Raw genomic sequence first — 5,969 nt, 5'->3', positions numbered from 1 at the left:
CTCAATTTTGGTTAAAATCTGCCTGGAGGATCCAACCAAAGGTTCCTTTTTTGCTTTCTCCACCCTATAGATACACTTGCATTAGCTGGCACTGTTGATTAAGACCTGATCTCTATGTTCATGTCCTGGTGTTGCTCAAATGTCTCCCTAAACTCTATACCTGCACAGTCTTTTTCTTCTAACAGTTTGAGTTGCAACAATCTGTTTCCAAATCATCAAACTCTGAGGTGTTGGTCATCTCTACTCTCCTTCTAGTTCATCTTTCCTCTAATCCTTCACCTACTATCTACCTCCAACACAACATCAGTGATCTCTGATTGCAGCTACATATTTTACATCATTTCAAGTTCATTATCAAAATCACATCTATCACCTCTTTAGCTTTAGATTTAGCAGTAATTTATAATATTATGATAATCAGGCCTGATTAGTTACTCTTCTTATAATCATATTTTGAGTAATTATAGGTGGTCTTCTGAAAAGAAAACAGGAATCATCCATTATTCTTATTGTTTGAAACCAAAGTTACAGTTGTTCATTCTTACAAGAGAAAACATTATCAATACAAGTATTTTGCTTTTAGTTTTAAATACTTAATTCTTTAAAACTTTCTTGCATTGAAATAAGGAATAGTCTCAACTATTTCTATAAACCTTCAGGCTGGAAACTCATTTACTTTTATCATGAAGCCTGCTGTTCCTGTTTCATGGCTTTGCACCTCTCTCTCTCTCTCTGTCTGACTATAATTTCTAATGATTAAATTAAAAAAGAAATAGAATTTAAAAGTAAAGCTTGCTTGAGACAAAACAAACACACAACCTCACTGATTTTATTGAAGTTTGATTTTACTTTTGGGTCTAGATGCTACTTTGTGTAATTCATTTTAAAGGTAACTTCATGTATTGTTACTGATAACCTAAAATCTCCAGCATGGAAATAATGGGATGATCTTTGGTTATCTTGACACTGTAAAAAAGAATTAACCATTCTGTTTAAGTTTACTGCATTTCTTGGATTTCAGAGTGTGTTTGCTGTTGCGGGGGTTCAAAATCACAATAAAGTGGCACAATATTTGCTGTGAAAGAGAAGACAACAATAACTGTTGAATGAATATTTAAACTTTTCCTTAATAGTTGCATAGAGAACAGAGCGTGAAAAGATTTACCGTTTTGTCCAAAATGCAGCTTTTAATGTCATAGTTTTTCCACTTAGGACATTTGCTTGTTTTGACGATTGCATCGATTTGATATTTGATCTTACTGCTTTCCTGCAGAAAGATCCAGATAAAACAGTGATTAGAAGTATGTTTTGGTAGGGTACATTAATTTGTTTAAGAAAGATCAGTTCTACCTGTTTTTCAGCACTGATAACTGAGACCAGCTTGAACAACATCTTGCCCTTTGCAATCTTGTTCAACCTTTCCACAGCATATTTAACGGCCTTCTTAACATCTTGTGACTCAGGAGATTTTTTAGACCAAGGCTCTAAAAGATGCACTTTTATCAGTAACAATGTAAACAAAGATCACAGAATAGAGACAAAAACTGTCGAGCTTGAATCAGTTTGTAGGGCTAAAGAAAGGTCAAGAAAGAGTCTCATCATTCTGCCCCTTTTGACCAGCAGTGCAGTGGCTTTATCTCACATCACAGAACCTCTTTTACACAATGAAATAGGAAACTTAAAATGGTCACCTTACAGCAGGACAACAACCATAATCAAACAATCAGAGATACAGGAGAATTGTAAACTTCCTAGTGGAGCGTATGTTTGGATCCTGTGAGTATTTTTCCATTTACCACTTTATTCATGTTGTGAACTCTGTCATGCATGTAACTGATGTTGACATGATTCTTTCAAATTCACATAATTTGTGTGTCCATTGAGTCTAGTCAAAGATGGCAGGACTTGTTTGTACTGCCAGCTAGCAGCTGTTGCATGTTCCATTCCCATCCAGTCCAAAACAAATTCTCGTGTCTAATGGGAATGTGAAGAACTGGGTGTTGATCACACCCAACTTTGTACTTTTTATTGAGCTTGTTTCCTTAGTGGTCCCCAAACTACAGCCTGCAGGCCAGATCCGACCCGCCTCCACATTTGTCCAGCCCCCTGAACAATACCAGATAGCATTTAGATTTTTTATATATATATATATATATACCATATTTTCCATACTATAAGCCGTTAATTTTTTCCTAAGCTTTGAACCTTCAGTTTATAGCCTGGTGCGGCTTATATGTGGATTTTTCTTCAACCACCAGGGGGCTCTTTAGCAGGAAGTGAATCACTGGAAGTCAAAATTGGAAATAAAAGAAGAAAGCGCCCATTAAGACAGAATTAGGTTTTAGTAGGGAATTGGAATTTGAGAATATTGTTGATCAGTTAAATAGCATTGAGGGGGAAAAGAAGATTTTTTGTTTTTTTTAAATAATACTGGGATCATTATGAGAATTTGAGGTATAGATATTAGAATCCAATAGATGGAATTAGTGCAACAATAATGGATGCAAGCTGCCATTGAAATCTGAAGAAGAAGAAAGTGCCCATTTTCATTTAGCACATGTAGCAGACACGAAGGATCAGCACTTTTACTGTTGCAGTTACTGTTCGGAAACTATCGTAATCAGTTCAACTAAATGTAAACTTGGCAAATTTTTCTTTTTCAACCGTAATAAATGTGACAGTCAATTGACCTGTTATGACTCTAATCTTGGGTGTCCGCCCCCTCTGCTGCTGCTTCATCGTTGTGGAAAATCTGGAGCGGCAGAGATATCTGCGGTTTATAGTCCGGTGCGGCTTATATGTGTATGTTTACGTTTTTTTTGTTTGTTTGTTCTTGTTTTTTTAAACTCTGGGCTTGTGGCCCGGAAAATACGGTATTTATTTCGTAAATAGTGTTATTTATTTCCTGACTTTGGTTCTGTGAAGAACCCAGAGGGGGTTATTTGATTGTGCTTTCTGTGAAATAAATTTTTAGATTTAGGCACTCCTGCAATCGTCACACTTTTTCGGCTACAAACTGACTCCAGCCCCCCACCAGAGAAGGGAAAAGTTATGTGGCCCTCACAGGAAAACGTTTGGGGACCCCTGTCTTTGCTGATCAGAACTTTGGAACAAAGAAGCAAACACGGCTTTTCTTCAAGCTTTATTTTGGATTTGAATTTCATTAACTGCACGCCTCATATATGATTCCATTAAGGTAAAATCCCAAAGGAAAGCCCTTTATAAATTCAATTTAACACAATAAAGTGGCGAGTCTTTTTTTTTTCCAAAACTAACATTCATCTGACTTGTAGCTGAAGCAAAACGTCTGACTTGTACTCAATGATATTGCAGTGAGGAGTCATCAGCTGTGGAATAAATCCACAACTTATTTGACCATGAAGTCTGCAAGCCACACAGTTATAGAACGTGTCCTTTTTGCAGAATCATATAATTGTTTTCAAATTTATAGACAATTTTGTTACCCATCTTACCATTTACTTAGATTCTCTGTTATCACTAAGGGGTTTCACAGGCTGATGGAAACAAACTACCTTCTTTGTTATCTAATAGATTTTCTTTAAAAACAAACATGATTTAATATTTTAGCTCTTACATTTGACGATGTGTCAGAATGTTTACATGAAACCACAAAGTTACACTTTAATGTTGTTTGATTCGTTTCCTGACTGTTGGCCATGATTTTGTATTCATGGCTGAACAGCTGAAACTCATCAAACTCAAAGCTTAGTTTGGATATGTTTACATTTCCACCACTTTATTGTGTCACATAATTAAACATGTCTATTCAGGACACATTGCATCCATATATTTACTTACTTTCTCCAAAGAATCTATTCTCAGTCTGCGCTCCCAAACACAGGTTGAAGACTGACAGACATATCAGGAAGGACAATGGCAGAGACATATTTGCTTTCCAACAACTTGCCAGCTACAGACGTTTCCAAGAACTTTGCAAGATACTGAGAAGTCCAGGTCTATTTTATAGGAACCAAACATAAAAAAGAAACTATTAAATACAACAGAAGAAAAATAGTTAAATATTGATTACTAATTGTAAAAAGTCCACCACCAACCTTATAGATGTCGCTTCAGCTGGGGGAAATGGAGCAGAGGAAGAGGAAACAAGCTTCTGGGTTCTCTGAGTGAATGTGTGTTTGTGTGTCAGCATTCAGGTTTTTATGTTCAACCAGTCAGTGAAGACCACACCCACCTACTGCCTGGGAGTGACGCCATGCATGCTTCTAAGCCATCAGCAGCCTTGGTGAACATTGGAGGCAAACTGCAGAGTGAGTGTCTGGTGATGTCTCCCTGCTGCAGTTATTCAGGAAACTTCATGTTGAATATGTGGGCATGTCATCTGTTAGTGCCACGTCTGTGGGGGTGTGCCTACAATTAGCTTTTTTATTGTAGTTGAGCAAACACCTGTTGCTGTACACAGTGAGTCAATGGAGGAAAAAATGATTTGCATAGTAATTAACAGAAGCTGGGGGAGCACCTGCCCCTTTTGCTCCTTGCCCCCAAGTGCCCTTTTGGTCAAATTTTTTTTTTTTTTGTATTATTATTTTCTAAGCCCTCTTCTTACAAATAGTAACATGTACTAAAATTATTAGTTTTTTGGTTGGGTTTTTGTTGTACAACATAATAAGCCGGTCACCTTGTTACCTTTGACCTTTTACCCGTGACGCATGACGCAGTTGTCTCTCGCGCAGCGAGATAAGGCGGCTAACTGGAGCTTAACGTAGCGAACGTTCCAGATTACAGATCAGTTTTTGGTGAATTAAAAAAAACGTTTTTGGTGAATAAAGTGGAGTAGACTTGCTTCTTGTCAGATGACGGAAAACGTTGAAGTATCGTTTCTGCTTCAGCGGGTTAAGCAGAGAGGTAATGAATTACAACAGACACTGACAGGCCTCTGTCTGCTTTTCTCTGAAGAACTACTGAGCCGGAGGAGACAGCCAGGTGAGGAGAAACTGTTCTTATCTATCGATTCAGTATTTTTATCATACAGACATTAGGCTGTTGTTGATGTGCTATTAGCTAGCTGCTAGCTAACGACTTTGCTAGCAAAGCTAGATGACAAAAAAGCTTCTTCCCTGTATTGTTAATGATATCAGTCATTCTTCAGTATCGCTTATGCAATAGGGGCACATCGCCCGTATAAAACCGATCATCTCCATAATGGATATATGTCTTCTAATTTCCTTTGCTGCATAATGTACATTGCATTTATTCAGGCGTTAGGTAAATGTATTTTGAAGGAGAATAGCACTTAAATAAAAGTCCAACAAGGATATTCATTTAGAATTAAAAATAACTCACCCTGAACTACCATGATAGGTATAATGTATCTAATAAAAATGTGTCATTAATGAAGGGGATAAAACTCAATCTAGACTTTAAGTAAGTTTAGGGTCTGGTTCGCAGAGTATGAAGTTAAATTTTTTCCCAATTATTCAATGAAAAAAAAACTAACCTCAGTTAAGTAAAATAAAATTGTAATCAAAACTTTTGGAATTGTAATGATTTATTTTTTAAAACCAAAAGGTTTTGTTTAAAACAACTTTTTTTTTAAATTAAATAACTCATTTTTTTCTCATGAACTTAAAAAGTTATTTGTCAAACATAAACTTTTATTTGCACACATCATAAATCTTTTGTTGTGATTTTAGGTCCTGCCCACGACGTCGTGTGAGAGTCACAAGCAAAACTTTGAGTCACAAACAAAAACTTAGAATAGCAAGAAAAGACAAAAATGTGTGATTTTAATTTTAAAAAAAAGTTTTTTAAGCAAAACTCAGTAGGCTTTTCTCATGGTGACATGCATTAATAATTCAATTTTTGCTTTTTTTTTTTTTTCTTTTTTTTTTTTTTTTTGTTTTGTTTTCTGCAGTTCCACGTTAGATGCAGCTCTGCTTTCCTGAATGGACCATCTTCATTTCCACTGCAGTAGGAAACGGGCAGCTAGA

The 5,969-nt window shown here is 36.3% G+C and overlaps 1 long non-coding RNA gene across 1 annotated transcript in view; it reads right to left on the bottom strand.

Moving 5' to 3' along the window:
- Positions 1-117: 117 nt before the first annotated feature.
- LOC107834415 (uncharacterized) overlaps positions 118-5,969 on the bottom strand; it is a 10,714-nt gene continuing 4,862 nt past the window's right edge. The window contains exon 2 of the long non-coding RNA XR_001660207.1: positions 118-736. This is a non-coding gene — a long non-coding RNA (uncharacterized LOC107834415). The remainder of the gene's footprint in view (positions 737-5,969) is intronic.

This window comes from Poecilia formosa, unplaced genomic scaffold (genome assembly GCF_000485575.1).
Source record: "Poecilia formosa unplaced genomic scaffold, Poecilia_formosa-5.1.2 Scaffold615, whole genome shotgun sequence".
Classification (NCBI taxonomy): Eukaryota; Metazoa; Chordata; class Actinopteri; order Cyprinodontiformes; family Poeciliidae; genus Poecilia; species Poecilia formosa.
This window is presented reverse-complemented; position numbering and strand designations above follow the sequence as displayed.